A 17804-nucleotide genomic window follows, 5' to 3' on the forward strand; every position below is an offset into this window, starting at 1 on the left:
GCACGTGACCACCCCCCCCCCCCCACACACCACACAAAAGTAAAAACCTTTTCCTATGTGGGACAGTCCGACCGTGTCTCCTTGTTTTTGACTCCAGCATATAGGCCACTTATCAATGCAGTCAGATCAGCTGCTGGAGAAATACTAGTGTGGCCTGAGGGGGCTTCTGAGCAGCTGCAGGACTGCTTCAATTACACTGACTGGATTATATTTGTGGATAACAGTATTGACATCATGGCAGTACGGTGGATGAGTGGTTAGCACTGTTGCCCTCACAGCAAGTAGGTCATGGGATCTATACCCACCTGTGGCCTTTCTGCATGGAGTTTGCATGTTCTCCCCATGTTTGCGTAGGTTCCCTCTTCCTCCCATATCCAATGACATGCAAGTTAGGTGGAGTGGAAACTTTAAATTGTCCGTAAGTGTGCGTGCGGATGTGAATGTGTTTGTTTGGCTATATAGGGCCCTATGACATATTGGCGTCCTGTCCAGAGTGTACCCAACCTCATACCCTATGACTGCTGGGACCCTTAATTGGAGTATTTGGTTGAAGATGAGTGAGTGAGTGAGTATTGACAACTCTTCTCTAAAATACTGCATGGACAATGTCACCACCACAAAGCAGACCTGCACATTTCCTAACAACAAGCCATGGGTGACCAACGATGTACAACTCCTGTTGAAGGTCTGCAATATTGCTTGCTTAACACCTTAATCATGAACTGCCTGTAGAGACTGGTTCTGCAACACATCAAGGCCACTGTGCCACCTGCCCAGTTCTCCCCCATTAGTACCCATGTAAAACCAACAGGTCAGTGTACTGTACTGTACCACCTGGAACAACAGGGAGTATAGGCATGTGCTGTTTGTGAACTACAGCTCTGTATTTTACACCTTCATATACAGCAGAGCACAGCAGGGGTCTTCAACTGGTTCAAAATGCTGCTGCCAGAATTTTGACACGAAGCAGAAGGTTTGACCACATTACACCCTCATTGGCTTCCTGTGTCTTTGAGATCAGATTTTAAGGTGTTGTTACTGGTCTATAAAATTGTTCACGAACTGCCCCCAACACCGGCCGACTTGGTTGAGCCCTACGTACTGGCTCGCGCCTTGCGTTCGCAGGTGCAGGACTGTTGTGTGTCCCTAGGGTGAATAAAAAGTTGGCAGGTCACAGAGCCTTTTCCAATCATGCATCATCTCTGTGGAATGATCTGCCCATGCAGATACGACAGTCAGACTCTGTGGAGATTTTCAAATCTAAATTGAAGACACAACTTTTTTCCTTGTTTTATCACAAGTATTTTATGTTATTGTGTGTCTTCTTTTTTAAATCTTCAATTCACTTTGTTTTGCTTTTTTAAGTTGTGTTGTGTGAAGCACCTTGAGGTGACCCTGTCGTGAATAGGCGCTATATAAATTAATAAAATTTGAATTTGAGCGGACTATTCTCCAAGATGTCTGACCTGGGCATTCAGCATTACATCTGCCGATAAAGGAAATAAACAGCCACAGTCTTTACAAACCAGCCACAGTCAGTCAGGATGGGTCCACATCACTCCTCTAATCTGACATTCAGAATATATACTTCACCAGACTGCATGCTGAGCCCATTCCTATATCCTCTGTATACTCATGACTATGTACCATTTCATCACACCAACACCACAGATAAATTCACATGACATGACAGAGGTAATGTTGAAACTCAAGAGAGTAGAGAGGGTGGAGAGCTTCAAATTCCTGGGCACACATATTTCTGAACACAATGAAATCAACATACTGTCCTTGTCCAAGAAGTTCTCCAAGAAAGTTCTTGGAGGGCCAGTGATGTAAAAGCAGAGATGTGTTCACACCAGCTTGGTGAGGTTGTTGGACTTCATTATTGAAAATGCCCAGGTAATGACAGATCCAGATATTTGTGCCATGGCAGCACCCACTACACTCAAATATCTCCAGTATTTTTTTTTTATGTTTGTCAACTTTGATAGTCACCTTAACATGGATTGCAGTTCCTTAACAGGGATTGCAGTTAGCGAGCAGTTCCCTGCACTTAGCTCATGAACTTTTCTAATGAATATTCACTGAGCTCAATAACTGCCTCAACGCAGCCCCAGTTCTTGTAAAGTCAGACCTTTCTCATCCATTTATTATGGATGGAAGTGCCCCATGGGGGTAGGGGCGGCTCATTCTCAGTGTTCTCTCCCTTTGCGTTTTTCTTGTTTCTGACGTTCACAGAGCACAACTACTGTATATGATGTTGGGTACTGAGAGTTGCTGTCAGTTTAAACTCACCCTGGAGGAGCAGAGACACTGGTTGGAATAACACAAGTACCTTTGTATCACATATACTTTCCACAAGAATGGGGAATACATCCAAATGTCTGAATCCCAAAACCTTTTCAGGTCTGCTTTTTGGCAGATACAATTTCACCCTATTACCCAAGCGCAAGAATTTTACACCCAATGCCTTCCCTTGGCAGTATGCCTCAGAGGAACACCCTTCTGAAGTGAAGACAAATCCTACCATCCTCCTGTGTTGTGGCTACAGTAAAGTGGGACATGGAGTGGCTGGTGAAGAGGGCCTAGTAGACTCAGATGGATCCAGAAAATGGTCCTACCAGTTTACTTTTTGTTTTTGATTCATTTATTGCCAGATCACTTCCTGCTTCACTTCCTGTCTGAGTGTAGGTTACATTCTTAGATAATATCTGTGCTAATTCTTTATTTTATGTTAGCTATCGAGTATTTGTGTTATTTGTTTGGAAGTTCTGAGAAATATAAGTTAAGTTTCACCTCAATCATATGTCCAAGTTTCAGACACAGGGAGATCTCCCCCTGTTGGTGAGAGCCAGTAATATTAGAAATGTGAGACTAAACCACACCCACTGTTAACACCCAGATTGTATAAAAGTGTTGTACAAGTTACTTTGTGTCCCTCACAAGATGGACACTGTCTGTGAGGGACACAGGCCTGGTTTCTAACGTGACCTTTAATAAACTAAAATGAGGAATACAGTGGTTTGGTTCTTGGTAAGGGGTCAGTAAATTACATGAAAAGAACTGGGTAAAAATAACATTTCTCTCACATCAAAATGAATGTGGTTTATGGTGGAGGACACCACCCACAACTCTGCTAGCAATTACTGTACCTGTGGGAAGTGATTTGCTTTGTTACTTTCCATTTCCATTTACCCTTAGAATCCATGTTGGAGATCAGTGACTGCAAAATTGATCATGCATCACTTCTTTCACCTCCACCAAAATGCATCAGATATAGTCTCAGGCCACAGGCCACAGTTGATCTTACAATTATAAAAAAGCCTTCTGTCATGCGATCAGGGCTGCATTTACACTCCCAGACTGACAAATGGAGTTTGTGAACAAACACTTCTAATTGGCTCTTTGTCATATCGGGACTGACAATCCATCCTCCTGGCATTGACAACTTCTTTAGACAGAGTATGCCCACTATTCACAGACCTATCTTGGTATCAACATGACATTCAAGTGTACTCTGGGTTACCTCAAGTATTCCTTCCCATTTTATTTTTGTCTGCTCTTCTGTCTTGCATTTCAATGTCTGTGCATGTTTTTATGTATCAGTGCCATCAGCATAACATTCTGCGATTGCTGCTTGTCAATGTCTATACACCTGTTACTCCTCAACTCCTGAGTTTGCAGTATATGAACCAGGGGCTTATCACTAGAACATTGCTTGTTGCAGCTTCATATTCAAATGCGCCGAAACTTTAAATTCTATTCTCCAGGTTTGTTTCTCATGAGTAATGTTATATACTTATTGCCAGACTGCCAACCCACTGGTTGCCATGCCTCACCTCATCAGTTCTATCGTCTTCAGCTTCCCTCAATCCTCAGCTGTGACTGTTAGGCTCCCCAAGCACACACCTCTTTCTGACAGTCAACAGCTAAACTATACAGTGGTTTGCAACATCCCATAATGCCCTGTGCATTATTTACTGTGTGGTAGATGTTTTTTGTTTGTTTACTTTTTTAAAAAGCAGAAATAGTGGAGGATAATAAAGAGAATATTAGAAATAATCCAAAGAAATAAACTAAAAGGGCTCAGGGGGAGGTTCTTTGTCTCATTGCAGCATTTCATGAATGAAATGTTTGGTGCAAAGAGATAAGGAAGCATTCCAAGGATTTCCCAGCAGTGAGCACCAAAACAAAGCAGTCTGCAGGAATGAGGTACATGGGACACCTTGGATCCCCAAAAAGGCAATTTAGGATCCATAGTGAACAATTTAATGGTATTTTACAGGATTAATTTTATATTTCTTGTATTTTTCAAAATTGCTCCTGTTTCAGAGTCAGTGGCAAATTGACACTGATATTATGCCTATTTCCACCTGAGATCATTACTCCATTCATTCATTCACATCATTTTCTATTACCTGCTTACTCCAGTCAAGGGCCATGGGGGGTTTGAGCCTGTCCCAGTAGTCACAGGGTGAGAGGAGGTGTACAGCCTGGGCAGCACACCACATACAGTGAGGAAAATAAGTATTTGACACCCTGCGATTTTGCAAGTTCTCCCACTTAGAAATCATGGAGGGGTCTGAAATTTTTATCTTAGGTGCACGTCCACTGTGAGAGACATAATCTAAAAAAACATCCGGAAATCACAATGTATGATTTTTTTTAAATAATTTATTTGTATGTTACTGCTGCAAATAAGTATTTGAACACCGACCAACCAGCAAGAATTCTGGCTCACACAGACCTGTTCATTTTCTTTAAGAAGCCCTCTTATTCTGCATTCTTTACCTGTATTAATTGCACCTGTTGAACTTGTTACCTGTATAAAAGACACCTGTTCACACACTCAGTCAATCACACTCCAACCTGTCCACCATAGCCAAGACCAAAGAGCTGTCTAAGGACACCAGGGACAAAACTGTAGACCTGCACAAGGCTGGGATGGACTACAGGACAACAGGCAAGTAGCTTGGTAGAAGACAACAACTGTTATGATTATTTATTAGAAAGTGGAAGAAACAAAGATGACTGTCAATCTCCCTCGGTCTGGGATTCCATGCAAGATCTCACTTTGTGGGGTAAGGATGATTCTGAGAAAGCTCAAAACTACACAGGAGGACCGGGTCAATGACCTGAAGAGAGCTGGGACCACAGTCACAAAGATTACATTAGTAACACATAATGCTGTCATGGTTTAAAATCCTGCAGGGCAGCAAGGTCCCCCTGCTGAAGCCAACACATGTCCAGGCCTGTTTGAAGTTCACCAGTGACCATCTGGATGATCCAGAGGAGGCATGGGAGAAGGTCATGTGGTCAGATGAGACCAGAATAGAGCTTTTTGGAATCAACTCCACTTACCATGTTTAGAGGATGAGAACAACCCCAAGAAAACCATCCCAACCATGAAGCATGGGGGTGGAAACATCATACTCTGGGGGTGCTCTTCTGCAAAGGGGACAGGACGACTGCAGCGTATTGAAGGGAGGATGGATGGGGTCATGTATTGCAAGATTTTGGAAAAAAACCTCCTTCCCTCAGTAAGAGCATTGAAGATGGTCACGGCTGGGTCTTCCAGCATGACAATGACCCCAAATACACAGCCAAGTCAACTAAGGAGGGGCTCCGTAAGAAGAATTTCAAGGTCCTGGAGTGGCCTGGCCAGTCTCCAGACCTGAACTCAATAGAAAATCTTTGGAGGGAGCTGAAACTCCAAACCTGAACGATCTAGAGAAGATCTGTATGGAGGAGTGAACCAAAATCCCTGCTGCAGTGTGTGCAAACCTGGTAAAAAACTACAGGAAACGTATGACCTCTGTAAATGTAAACAAAGGCTATTGTACCAAATCAATCAATCAATCAACTTTTTTCTTGTATAGCGCCAAATCACAACAAACAGTTGCCCCAAGGCGCTCCACATTGCAAGGCAAGGCCATACAATAATTATGAAACACAGTCTACGTCTAAAGCAACATAACCAAGGGATGGTCCAGGGTCACCCGATCCAGCCCTAACTATAGCCTTAGCGAAAAGGAAAGTTTTAAGCCTAATCTTAAAAGTAGAGAGGGTATCTGTCTCCCTGATCTGAATTGGGAGCTGGTTCCACAGGAGAGGAGCCTGAAAGCTGAAGGCTCTGCCTCCCATTCTACTCTTACAAACCCTAGGAACTACAAGTAAGCCCGCAGTCTGAGAGCGAAGCGCTCTAATGGGGTAATATGGTACTACAAGGTCCCTAAGATAAGATGGGACCTGATTATTCAAAACCTTATAAGTAAGAAGAAGAATTTTAAATTCTATTCTAGCATTAACAGGAAGCCAATGAAGGGAGGCCAACACGGGTGAGATATGCTCTCTCCTGCTAGTCCCCGTCAGTACTCTAGCTGCAGCATTCTGAACCAACTGAAGGCTTTTTAGGGAACTTTTAGGACAACCTGATAATAATGAATTACAATAGTCCAGCCTAGAGGAAACAAATGCATGAATTAGTTTTTCAGCATCACTCTGAGACAAGACCTTTCTGATTTTAGAGATATTGCGTAAATGCAAAAAGGCAGTCCTACATATTTGTTTAATATGCGCTTTGAATGACATATCCTGATCAAAAATAACTCCAAGATTTCTCACAGTATTACTAGAGATCAGGGAAATGCCATCCAGAGTAACGATCTGGTTAGACACCATGCTTCTAAGATTTGTGGGGCCAAGTACAATAACTTCAGTTTTATCTGAGTTTAAAAGCAGGAAATTAGAGGTCATCCATGTCTTTATGTCTGTAAGACAATCCTGCAGTTTAGCTAATTGGTGCGTATCCTCTGGCTTCATGGATAGATAAAGCTGGGTATCATCTGCGTAACAATGAAAATTTAAGCAATACCGTCTAATAATACTGCCCAAGGGAAGCATGTATAAAGTGAATAAAATTGGTCCTAGCACAGAACCTTGTGGAACTCCATAATTAACTTTAGTCTGTGAAGAAGATTCCCCATTTACATGAACAAACTGTAATCTATTAGACAAATATGATTCAAACCACCGCAGCGCAATGCCTTTAATACCTATGACATGCTCTAATCTCTGTAATAAAATTTTATGGTCAACAGTATCAAAAGCAGCACTGAGGTCCAACAGAACAAGCACAGAGATAAGTCCACTGTCCGAAGCCATAAGAAGATCATTTGTAACCTTCACTAATGCTGTTTCTGTACTATGATGAATTCTAAAACCTGACTGAAACTCTTCAAATAGACCATTCCTCTGCAGGTGATCAGTTAGCTGTTTTACAACTACCCTCTCAAGAATCTTTGAGAGAAAAGGAAGGTTGGAGATTGGCCTATAATTAGCTAAGATAGCTGGGTCAAGTGATGGCTTTTTAAGTAATGGTTTAATTACTGCCACCTTAAAGGCCTGTGGTACATAACCAACTAACAAAGATAGATTGATCATATTAAGATTGAAGCATTAAATAATGGTAGGACTTCCTTGAGCAGCCTGGCAGGAATGGGGTCTAATAAGCATGTTGATGGTTTGGATGAAGTAACTAATGAAAATAACTCAGACAGAACAATCGGAGAGAAAGAGTCTAACCAAATACCGGCATCACTGAAAGCAGCCAAAGATAACGATACATCTTTGGGATGGTTATGAGTAATTTTTTCTCTAATAGTCAAAATTTTGTTAGCAAAGAAAGTCATGAAGTCATTACTAGTTAAAGTTAATGGAATACTCAGCTCAATAGAGCTCTGACTCTTTGTCAGCCTGGCTACAGTGCTGAAAAGAAACCTGGGGTTGTTCTTATTTTCTTCAATTAGTGATGAGTAGAAAGATGTCCTAGCTTCACGAAGGGCTTTCTTATAGAGCAACAAACTCTTTTTCCTAGGCTAAGTGAAGATCTTCTAAATTAGTGAGACGCCATTTCCTCTCCAACTTACGGGTTATCAGCTTTAAGCTACGAGTTTGTGAGTTATACCACGGAGTCAGACACTTCTGATTTAAAGCTCTCTTTTTCAGAGGAGCTACAGCATCCAAAGTTGTCTTCAATGAGGATGTAAAACTATTGACAAGATACTCTAACTCCCTTACAGAGTTTAGGTAGCTACTCTGCTCTGTGTGGGTATATGACATTAGAGAACATAAAGAAGGAATCATATCCTTAAACCTAGTTACAGCGCTTTCTGAAAGACTTCTAGTGTAATGAAACTTATTCCCCACTGCAGGGTAGTCCATCAGGGTAAATGTAAATGTTATTAAAAAATGATCAGACAAAAGGGAGTTTTCAGGGAATACTGTTAAGTCTTCTATTTCCATACCATAAGTCAGAACAAGATCTAAGATATGATTAAAGTGGTGGGTGGACTCATTTACTTTTTGAGCAAAGCCGATAGAGTCTAATCATAGATTAAATGCAGTGTTGAGGCTGTCATTCTCAGCATCTGTGTGGATGTTAAAATCGCCCACTATAATTATCTTATCTGAGCTAAGCACTAAGTCAGACAAAAGGTCTGAAAATTCACAGAGAAACTCACAGTAACGACCAGGTGGACGATAGATAATAACAAATAAAACTGTTTTTTGGGACTTCCAATTTGGATGGACAAGACTAAGAGACAAGCTTTCAAATGAATTAAAGCTCTGTCTAGGTTTTTGATTAATTAATAAGCTGGAATGGAAGATTGCTGCTAATCCTCCGCCCCGGCCCGTGCTACGAGCATTCTGACAGTTAGTGTGACTCGGGGGTGTTGACTCATTTAAACTAACATATTCATCCTGCTGTAACCAAGTTTCTGTTAGGCAGAATAAATCAATACGTTGATCAATTTTTATATCATTTACCAACAGGGACTTAGAAGAAAGAGACCTAATGTTTAATAGACCACATTTAACTGTTTTAGTCTGTGGTGCAATTGAAGGTGCTATATTATTTTTTCTTTTTGAATTTTTATGCTTAAATAGATTTTTGCTAGTTATTGGTGGTCTGGGAGCAGGCACCGTCTCTACGGGGATGGGGTAATAGGGGGATGGCAGGGGGAGAGAAGCTGCAGAGAGGTGTATAAGACCACAGCTCTGCCTCCTGGTCCCAACGCTAGACAGTCACAGTTTGGAGGATCCCAAAAAATTGGCCAGATTTCTAGAAATGAGAGCTGCTCCCTCTAAAGTGGGATGGATGCCGTCTCTCCTAACAAGACCAGGTTTTCCCCAGAAGCTTTGCCAATTATCAATGAAGCCCACCTCATTTTTTGGACACCACCCAGACAGCCAGCAATTCAAGGAGAACATGCGGCTAAACATGTCACTCCCGGTCTGATTGGGGAGGGGCCCAGAGAAAACAACAGAGTCCGACATTGTTTTTGCAAAGTTACACACCGATTCAATGTTAATTTTAGTGACCTCCGATTGGCGTAACCGAGTGTCATTACTGCCGACGTGAATTACAATCTTAACAAATTTACGCTTAGCCTTAGCCAGCAATTTCAAATGTCCTTCGATGTCGCCTGCTCTGGCCCCCGGAAGACAATTGACAATGGTTGCTGGTGTCGCTAACTTCACATTTCTCAAAACAGAGTCGCCAATAACCAGAGTTTGATCCTCGGCGAGTGTATCGTCGAGTGGGGAAAAACGGTTAGAGATGTGAACGGGTTGACGGTGTACACGGGGCTTCTGTTTAGGGCTACGCTTCCTCCTCACAGTCACCCAGTCAGCCTGCCTTCCCGACTGCACGGGGTCTGCCAGGGGGGAACTAACGGCGGCTAAGCTACCTTGGTCCGCACCGACTACAGGGGCCTGGCTAGCTGTAGAATTTTCCACGGTGCGGAGCCGAGCCTCCAATTCGCCCAGCCTGGCCTCCAAAGCTACGAATAAGCTGCACTTATTACAAGTACCGTTACTGCTAAAAGAGGCCGAGGAATAACTAAACATTTCACACCCAGAGCAGAAAAGTACGGGAGAGACAGGAGAAGCCGCCATGCTAAAACGGCTAAGAGCTAGTAGCTACGCTAAGCTAGCGGATTCCCAAACAGGGAATCGACACTAGACAGGCTGTGGAGCAGCACAGGTAACGCACGACAACAGTGCTAAAATAAAATAAAAATCCACTAGACAGGCTGTGGAGCAGCACAGGTAACGCACAACAACAGTGCTAAAAAATAAAATAAAATAAAAATAAAAATCCACAGGACAGGCTGTGGAGCAGCACAGGCAACGCACGACAACAGTGCTAAAAAATAAAATAAAAATAAAAATCCACTGGACAGGCTGTGGAGCAGCACAGGCAACGCACGACAACAGTGCTAAAACAAAATAAAAATCCACTGGACAGGCTGTGGAGCAGCACAGGTAACGCACGACAACAGTGCTAAATCAAAATCCACTGGACAGGCTGTGGAGCAGCACAGGTAACGCACGACAACAGTGCTAAAACAAAATAAAAATCCACTAGACAGGCTGTGGAGCAGCACAGGTAACGCACAACAGTGCTAAAAAATAAAATAAAATAAAAATAAAAATCCACTGGACAGGCTGTGGAGCAGCACAGGCAACGCACGACAACAGTGCTAAAACAAAATAAAAATCCACTAGACAGGCTGTGGAGCAGCACAGGTAACGCACGACAACAGCGCTAAATAAAAATCCACTGGACAGGCTGTGGAGCAGCACAGGTAACGCACGACAACAGCGCCAAAAAAAAAAAAAATAAAAATAAAAATCCACTGGACAGGCTGTGGAGCAGCACAGGTAACGCACGACAACAGTGGTAAAAAATAAAATAAAAATCCACTGGACAGGCTGTGGAGCAGCACAGGTAACGCACGACAACAGTGCTAAAAAAAAATAAATAAAAAAAATAATAATAATAAAATAAAAATCCACTGGACAGGCTGCGGAGCAGCACAGGTAACACACGACAACAGTGGTAAAAAATAAAATAAAAATCCACTAGACAGGCTGTGGAGCAGCACAGGTAACACACGACAACAGTGCTAAAAAAAAATAAAATCAAAATCAAAATCCACTGGACAGGCTGTGGAGCAGCACAGGTAACGCACGACAACAGTGCCAAAAAATAAAATAAAAATCCACTGGACAGGCTGTGGAGCAGCACAGGTAACGCACGACAACAGTGCCAAAAAACAAAACAAAAATCCACTGAACAGGCTGTGGAGCAGCGCAGGTAACACACGACAACAGTGCCAAAAAATAAAATAAAAATCCACTGGACAGGCTGTGGAGCAGCACAGGTAACACACGACAACAGTGGTAAAAAATAAAATAAAAATCCACTAGACAGGCTGTGGAGCAGCACAGGTAACACACGACAACAGTGCTAAAAAAAAATAAAATAAAAATAAAAATCCACTGACAGGCTGTGGAGCAGCACAGGTAACGCACGACAACAGTGCCAAAAAATAAAATAAAAATCCACTGGACAGGCTGTGGAGCAGCACAGGTAACGCACGACAACAGTGCCAAAAAACAAAACAAAAATCCACTGAACAGGCTGTGGAGCAGCGCAGGTAACACACGACAACAGTGCCAAAAAATAAAATAAAAATCCACTGGACAGGCTGTGGAGCAGCACAGGTAACACACGACAAAATCCACTGGACAGGCTGTGGAACAGCACAGGTAACGCACGACAACAGTGCTAAAAAATAAAATAAAAATCCACTGAACAGGCTGTGGAGCAGCACAGGTAACGCACGACAACAGTGCTAAAAATAAAATAAAAATCCACTGGACAGGCTGTGGAGAAGCACAGGCAACGCACGACAACAGCGCTAAAATAAAATAAAAATCCACTGAACAGGCTGTGGAGCAGCACAGGTAACACACGACAACAGTGCTAAAAAATAAAATAAAATCCACTGAACAGGCTGTGGAGCAGCACAGGTAACACATGACAACAGTGCTAAAAAATAAAATAAAAATCCACTGAACAGGCTGTGGAGCAGCACAGGTAACACATGACAACAGTGCTAAAAAATAAAATAAAAATCCACTGAACAGGCTGTGGAGCAGCACAGGTAACACACGACAACAGTGCTAAAAAATAAAATAAAAATCCACTGAACAGGCTGTGGAGCAGAACAGGTAACACACGACAACAGTGCTAAAAAATAAAATAAAAATCCACTGGACAGGCTGTGGAGCAGCACAGGTAACGCACAACAGTGCTAAAAAATAAAATAAAATAAAAATAAAAATCCACTGGACAGGCTGTGGAGCAGCACAGGCAACGCACGACAACAGTGCTAAAACAAAGTAAAAATCCACTAGACAGGCTGTGGAGCAGCACAGGTAACGCACGACAACAGCGCTAAATAAAAATCCACTGGACAGGCTGTGGAGCAGCACAGGTAACGCACGACAACAGCGCCAAAAAAAAATAAATAAAAATCAAAATCCACTGGACAGGCTGTGGAGCAGCACAGGTAACGCACGACAACAGTGCTAAAAAAAATAAAAAAAATAAAAATAAAAATCCACTGGACAGGCTGTGGAGCAGCACAGGTAACGCACGACAACAGCGCCAAAAAAAATAAAAAATAAAAATCAAAATCCACTGGACAGGCTGTGGAGCAGCACAGGTAACGCACGACAACAGTGGTAAAAAATAAAATAAAAATCCACTGGACAGGCTGTGGAGCAGCACAGGTAACGCACGACAACAGTGCAAAAAAAAAAAAAAAAAATAATAAAATAAAAATCCACTGGACAGGCTGCGGAGCAGCACAGGTAACACACGACAACAGTGGTAAAAAATAAAATAAAAATCCACTAGACAGGCTGTGGAGCAGCACAGGTAACACACGACAACAGTGCTAAAAAAAATAAAATCAAAATCAAAATCCACTGGACAGGCTGTGGAGCAGCACAGGTAACGCACGACAACAGTGCCAAAAAATAAATAAAAATCCACTGGACAGGCTGTGGAGCAGCACAGGTAACGCACGACAACAGTGCCAAAAAACAAAACAAAAATCCACTGAACAGGCTGTGGAGCAGCGCAGGTAACACACGACAACAGTGCCAAAAAATAAAAAAATAAAAATCCACTGGACAGGCTGTGGAGCAGCACAGGTAACGCACGACAACAGTGCTAAAAAATAAAATAAAAATCCACTGGACAGGCTGTGGAGCAGCGCAGGTAACACACGACAACAGTGGTAAAAAATAAAATAAAAATCCACTGGACAGGCTGTGGAACAGCACAGGTAACGCACGACAACAGTGCTAAAAAATAAAATAAAAATCCACTGAACAGGCTGTGGAGCAGCACAGGTAACGCACGACAACAGTGCTAAAAATAAAATAAAAATCCACTGAACAGGCTGTGGAGCAGCACAGGTAACACATGACAACAGTGCTAAAAAATAAAATAAAAATCCACTGAACAGGCTGTGGAGCAGCACAGGTAACACACGACAACAGTGCAAAAAATAAAATAAAAATCCACTGAACAGGCTGTGGAGCAGCACAGGTAACACACGACAACAGTGCTAAAAAATAAAAATACACTGAACAGGCTGTGGAGCAGCACAGGTAACACACGACAACAGTGCTAAAAAATAAAATAAAAATCCACTGAACAGGCTGTGGAGCAGCACAGGTAACACATGACAACAGTGCTAAAAAATAAATAAAAATCCACTGAACAGGCTGTGGAGCAGCACAGGTAACACACGACAACAGTGCTAAAAATAAAATAAAAATCCACTGAACAGGCTGTGGAGCAGCACAGGTAACACACGACAACAGTGCTAAAAAATAAAAATCCACTGAACAGGCTGTGGAGCAGCACAGGTAACACACGACAACAGTGCTAAAAAATAAAAATCCACTGGACAGGCTGTGGAGCAGCACAGGTAACACACGACAACAGTGCTAAAAAATAAAATAAAAATCCACTGAACAGGCTGTGGAGCAGCACAGGTAACGCACGACAACAGTGCTAAAAAATAAAATAAAAATCCACTGGACAGGCTGTGGAGCAGCACAGGTAACGCACGACAACAGTGCTAAAAAATAAAATAAAAATCCACTGAACAGGCTGTGGAGCAGCACAGGTAACGCATGACAACAGTGCTAAAAAATAAAATAAAATCCACTGAACAGGCTGTGGAGCAGCACAGGTAACACACGACAACAGTGCTAAAAAATAAAATAAAAATCCACTGAACAGGCTGTGGAGCAGCACAGGTAACGCATGACAACAGTGCTAAAAAATAAAATAAAAATCCACTGAACAGGCTGTGGAGCAGCACAGGTAACACATGACAACAGTGCTAAAAAATAAAATAAAAATCCACTGAACAGGCTGTGGAGCAGCACAGGTAACACACGACAACAGTGCTAAAATAAAATAAAAATCCACTGAACAGGCTGTGGAGCAGCACAGGTAACACACGACAACAGTGCTAAAAAATAAAATAAAAATCCACTGAACAGGCTGTGGAGCAGCACAGGTAACACACGACAACAGTGCTAAAATAAAATAAAAATCCACTGAACAGGCTGTGGAGCAGCACAGGTAACACACGACAACAGTGCTAAAATAAAATAAAAATCCACTAAGCAAGCTGTGGAGCAGCACGACAACAGTGCTAAAAAATAAAACAAAAATAAAAACGAAAGCGTTAGCAAGCTAGTTAGCCTGCCAACGCTGATGAAGGCCAGCTGATAAAAGAGCTCCGTCGCGATGCTTCGACCGTTAGAGGTCTTCCTTAGGCGTTGGAGCACGGTGAAAAAGTAAAAAAAAGTAAAAAAGTAAAAAGTCTTGAAAAAGACTGTTAATTCAAAGAACTCAAACAGCTCAGTTCAAACAGCTAACAGATACAACAGAACACCGCTGTGCTCCGGAACAGGAAGTCAACTGATGAAACTCCATCCACACCAATGCAGTCCCATTGGTGTCCCAATGCAGGTCTAGTGGTTAAGGTGTTGGGCTTGAGTCCAGAAGATCATGGGTTCAAATCCCCACCTGACTGGAAAATCACTAAGGGCCCTTGGGCAAGGCCTTTAATCCCCTATTGCTCCCGGTGTGTAGTGAGCACCTTGTATGGCAGCACCCTGACATCGGGGTGAATGTGAGGCATAATTGTAAAGTGCTTTGAGCGTCTGATGCAGATGGAAAAGCGCTATATAAATGCAGTCCATTTACCATTTACAGGTGTTCAAATACTTATTTGCAGCAGTAACATACAAATAAATTATTAAAAAATCATACATTGTGATTTCCAGATTTTTTCTTTTTAGATTATGTCTCTCACAGTGGACAAGCACCTAAGATGAAAATTTCAGACCCCTCCATGATTTCTAAGTAAGAGAACTTGCAAAATCGCTGGGTGTTCAAATACTTATTTTCCTCACTGTCAAAGTCATTCAGACTCACTATAAGTAATGCTAGTATCTGATTGGGCTGCAATAGTCTGCGATTGGTATCCACGAGGAAATTTGCGCAGTTTGGCATGAGGTTCGTAGTCATTCACTGTCCCCTTGCCTTATTCATGGGGCGGTGCCCACGGGTTGGTTGATTTTTGAACAAACCAAAAAATTTACCACAATGAAGTCCCTTGCCACATCGTCCAGCGGGCACTTCATACCTCACCATGTCATCTTTGCCACTCAGAATGTGTGCCACATGTGAGACAACTTGTGAAGTGTTGAGACACACTTTTCATTTTATATGGTGGGGGAGGAACAACACTTCTGGAAGTGACTGAACACTCCAGCAGCCTCAAACCACTCCGCTCTGCAGCCAGCCGGCACTGAGTTGACATGCACACGCGCTGAGCTGGATGCACCAACTGCACAAACATTTATTTATTTACTTATTTATTTTTGTTTTTCTGAGGACAGAAAAGAAGAAGAGTGTGAGAGCTCCACCATCTTCCTCCGTGTTGGAGCAGTGGCATTCCTTCAGACTGGGTGGCTGGTTGTTAGCCCAAGGCCTCCTCTTCCTTGCTGAACATTCTCCACAATGTCAGCATGTCTCAGAGCTGCTGTTGCCTCCTCCACTGCTGTTGGTGGTCTCCATTTGCACCCAGTAACCAAGGTTGGTGCATTTTCCCCTCATCATTAGATCTTTGGATTCATTCACTGACATCTGCAGTCATGTTTTGGCACACATGAACTCCTTTGTGTGGCTGGTGAGAGGCAGATTGAGGACACTATCTCCATAGAGGCCTGCGGTGGTAAGGCAGCATGGAACTCCAAACCACTTCTTGATGTAGCCTATGACTCCTCTTTCCAGCTTCTCTATTGTTGAGATGGGGACCTCATAGACTGCAAGGGGCCATAACACCTGCGGTTGCAGACAAAACTGGAAGCACCAGGTCTTTAATTTCCCTGGTAGTTGGGTGTTGTCAGTAACTGTAGGCCATAATTGATGTCATTATGCTGTTGTTTCACCTGGTCTCTGTCTTCAGGCTTGCTCACAGCACCTTCCAAAGCTTTTGACAGGCTGTTCAGATACTGTGGAGATTGGACCATCACCAATGAAGAACTGCAATTCAGTAAGCACTCCATTCACTACTCAGATGCTTAGCTCGTTTGATCTTCATACGGGCCCAACTGATGTTCTCCTCCAGTTTTATGAGCAGTCTCCTGGTGCATGGGACGGTGGAAGTCAGGATGGTGATGTCATCCATGTAGGCTCTAAGGGGAGGGAGGTACCGACAAGAGCTGAATCTTTGCCCACCTACAACCCATTTTGAGGATCGAATTATGATCTCCATCACCATGGTGAATGCCAAGGGAGAGACAGTACATCCGTCTATCACGCCTACTTCCAGGCACTGCCATGAGGTGGTAAATTCCAGAGTAGAGAAGGAGAACTGCAGGTCTTGAAAATAGGCTTTACCAGGGTTGTGATGGTGTCCAGGATGTTAAAGAAATTGAAGGAAGTCCAGAGGAGCTCATGGGGCACAAAACCAAAGGTGTTAGCAAGATCCAGGAAGATCATAAGGAGGTTCCTTTTCCCCAGCTTTGCCATTTGGATCTGGTGCCAGATCATACTGGTATGTTCTCGGCACCCAGAGAACCCCGATATGCCTGGCTTCTGTATAGATGTGTCCATGTCCTTGAATCTGTGCAGATACTTGGCCATCCTCTGTGCACTGACCCCAAAGAAGACTTTACCCTACATTAAGCAAGGAGATTGGGCAGAACTGGCAGATGTTCATTGCATCCTGAAATCAAAGCAGATTAAACATGTTCAACAAAAATATATTTTTTGTCTCACTGTATGAAACAGAGCAACACTTATAAATAATTAATGAGGGAGCACTGTAACACTGCTAACCATAACACTGCTGATGAGATTGATTGATTTGAAACTTAAATGTATGATTTCATTTCTTTAGGTGCAAATTCACTCTCTTTTGTTGGTAGTCCTTCACATAACTCAACCACATGCGGTGTGCAGCCAGTACATTCTGAGTGCCGGTCCCAAGCTTGGATAAATGAGGAGGGTTGCGTCAGGAGTGTGTGCTGAGAAGGTGGAGGGAATATTTTGAAGAGCTGATGAATAAAGAAAATGAGCAAGAGAAAAGGCTGGATGATGTGGTGAGAGTAAATCAGGAAGTACAAGAGATTAGTAAGGAAGACGTGAGGGCTGCAATGAAGAGGATGAAGAGTGGAAAGGCAGTTGGTCCAGATGACATTCCAGTGGAGGCATGAAAATGTCTAGGAGAGATGGCAGTAGAGTTTCTAACCAGATTGTTTAATAAAATCTTGGAAAGTGAAAGAATGCCCGAGGAGTGGAGACGAAGTGTGCTGGTTCCTATTTTCAAGAACAAGGGTGATGTGCA

The 17804-nt window shown here is 42.8% G+C and overlaps 1 long non-coding RNA gene across 1 annotated transcript; it reads left to right on the forward strand.

Annotated features, from left to right (window-relative positions):
• The first annotated feature begins 241 nt into the window (after positions 1-241).
• LOC117502902 lies at positions 242-16606 on the forward strand. Its single transcript, XR_004558433.1, has 3 exons — positions 242-354; positions 3771-3774; positions 16596-16606. It is a non-coding gene; the product is annotated as an uncharacterized LOC117502902 (long non-coding RNA).
• The last annotated feature ends 1198 nt before the right edge of the window (positions 16607-17804 follow it).

The sequence above is a fragment of the Thalassophryne amazonica genome, chromosome 2 (genome assembly GCF_902500255.1).
Source record: "Thalassophryne amazonica chromosome 2, fThaAma1.1, whole genome shotgun sequence".
Lineage (NCBI taxonomy): Eukaryota > Metazoa > Chordata > Actinopteri > Batrachoidiformes > Batrachoididae > Thalassophryne > Thalassophryne amazonica.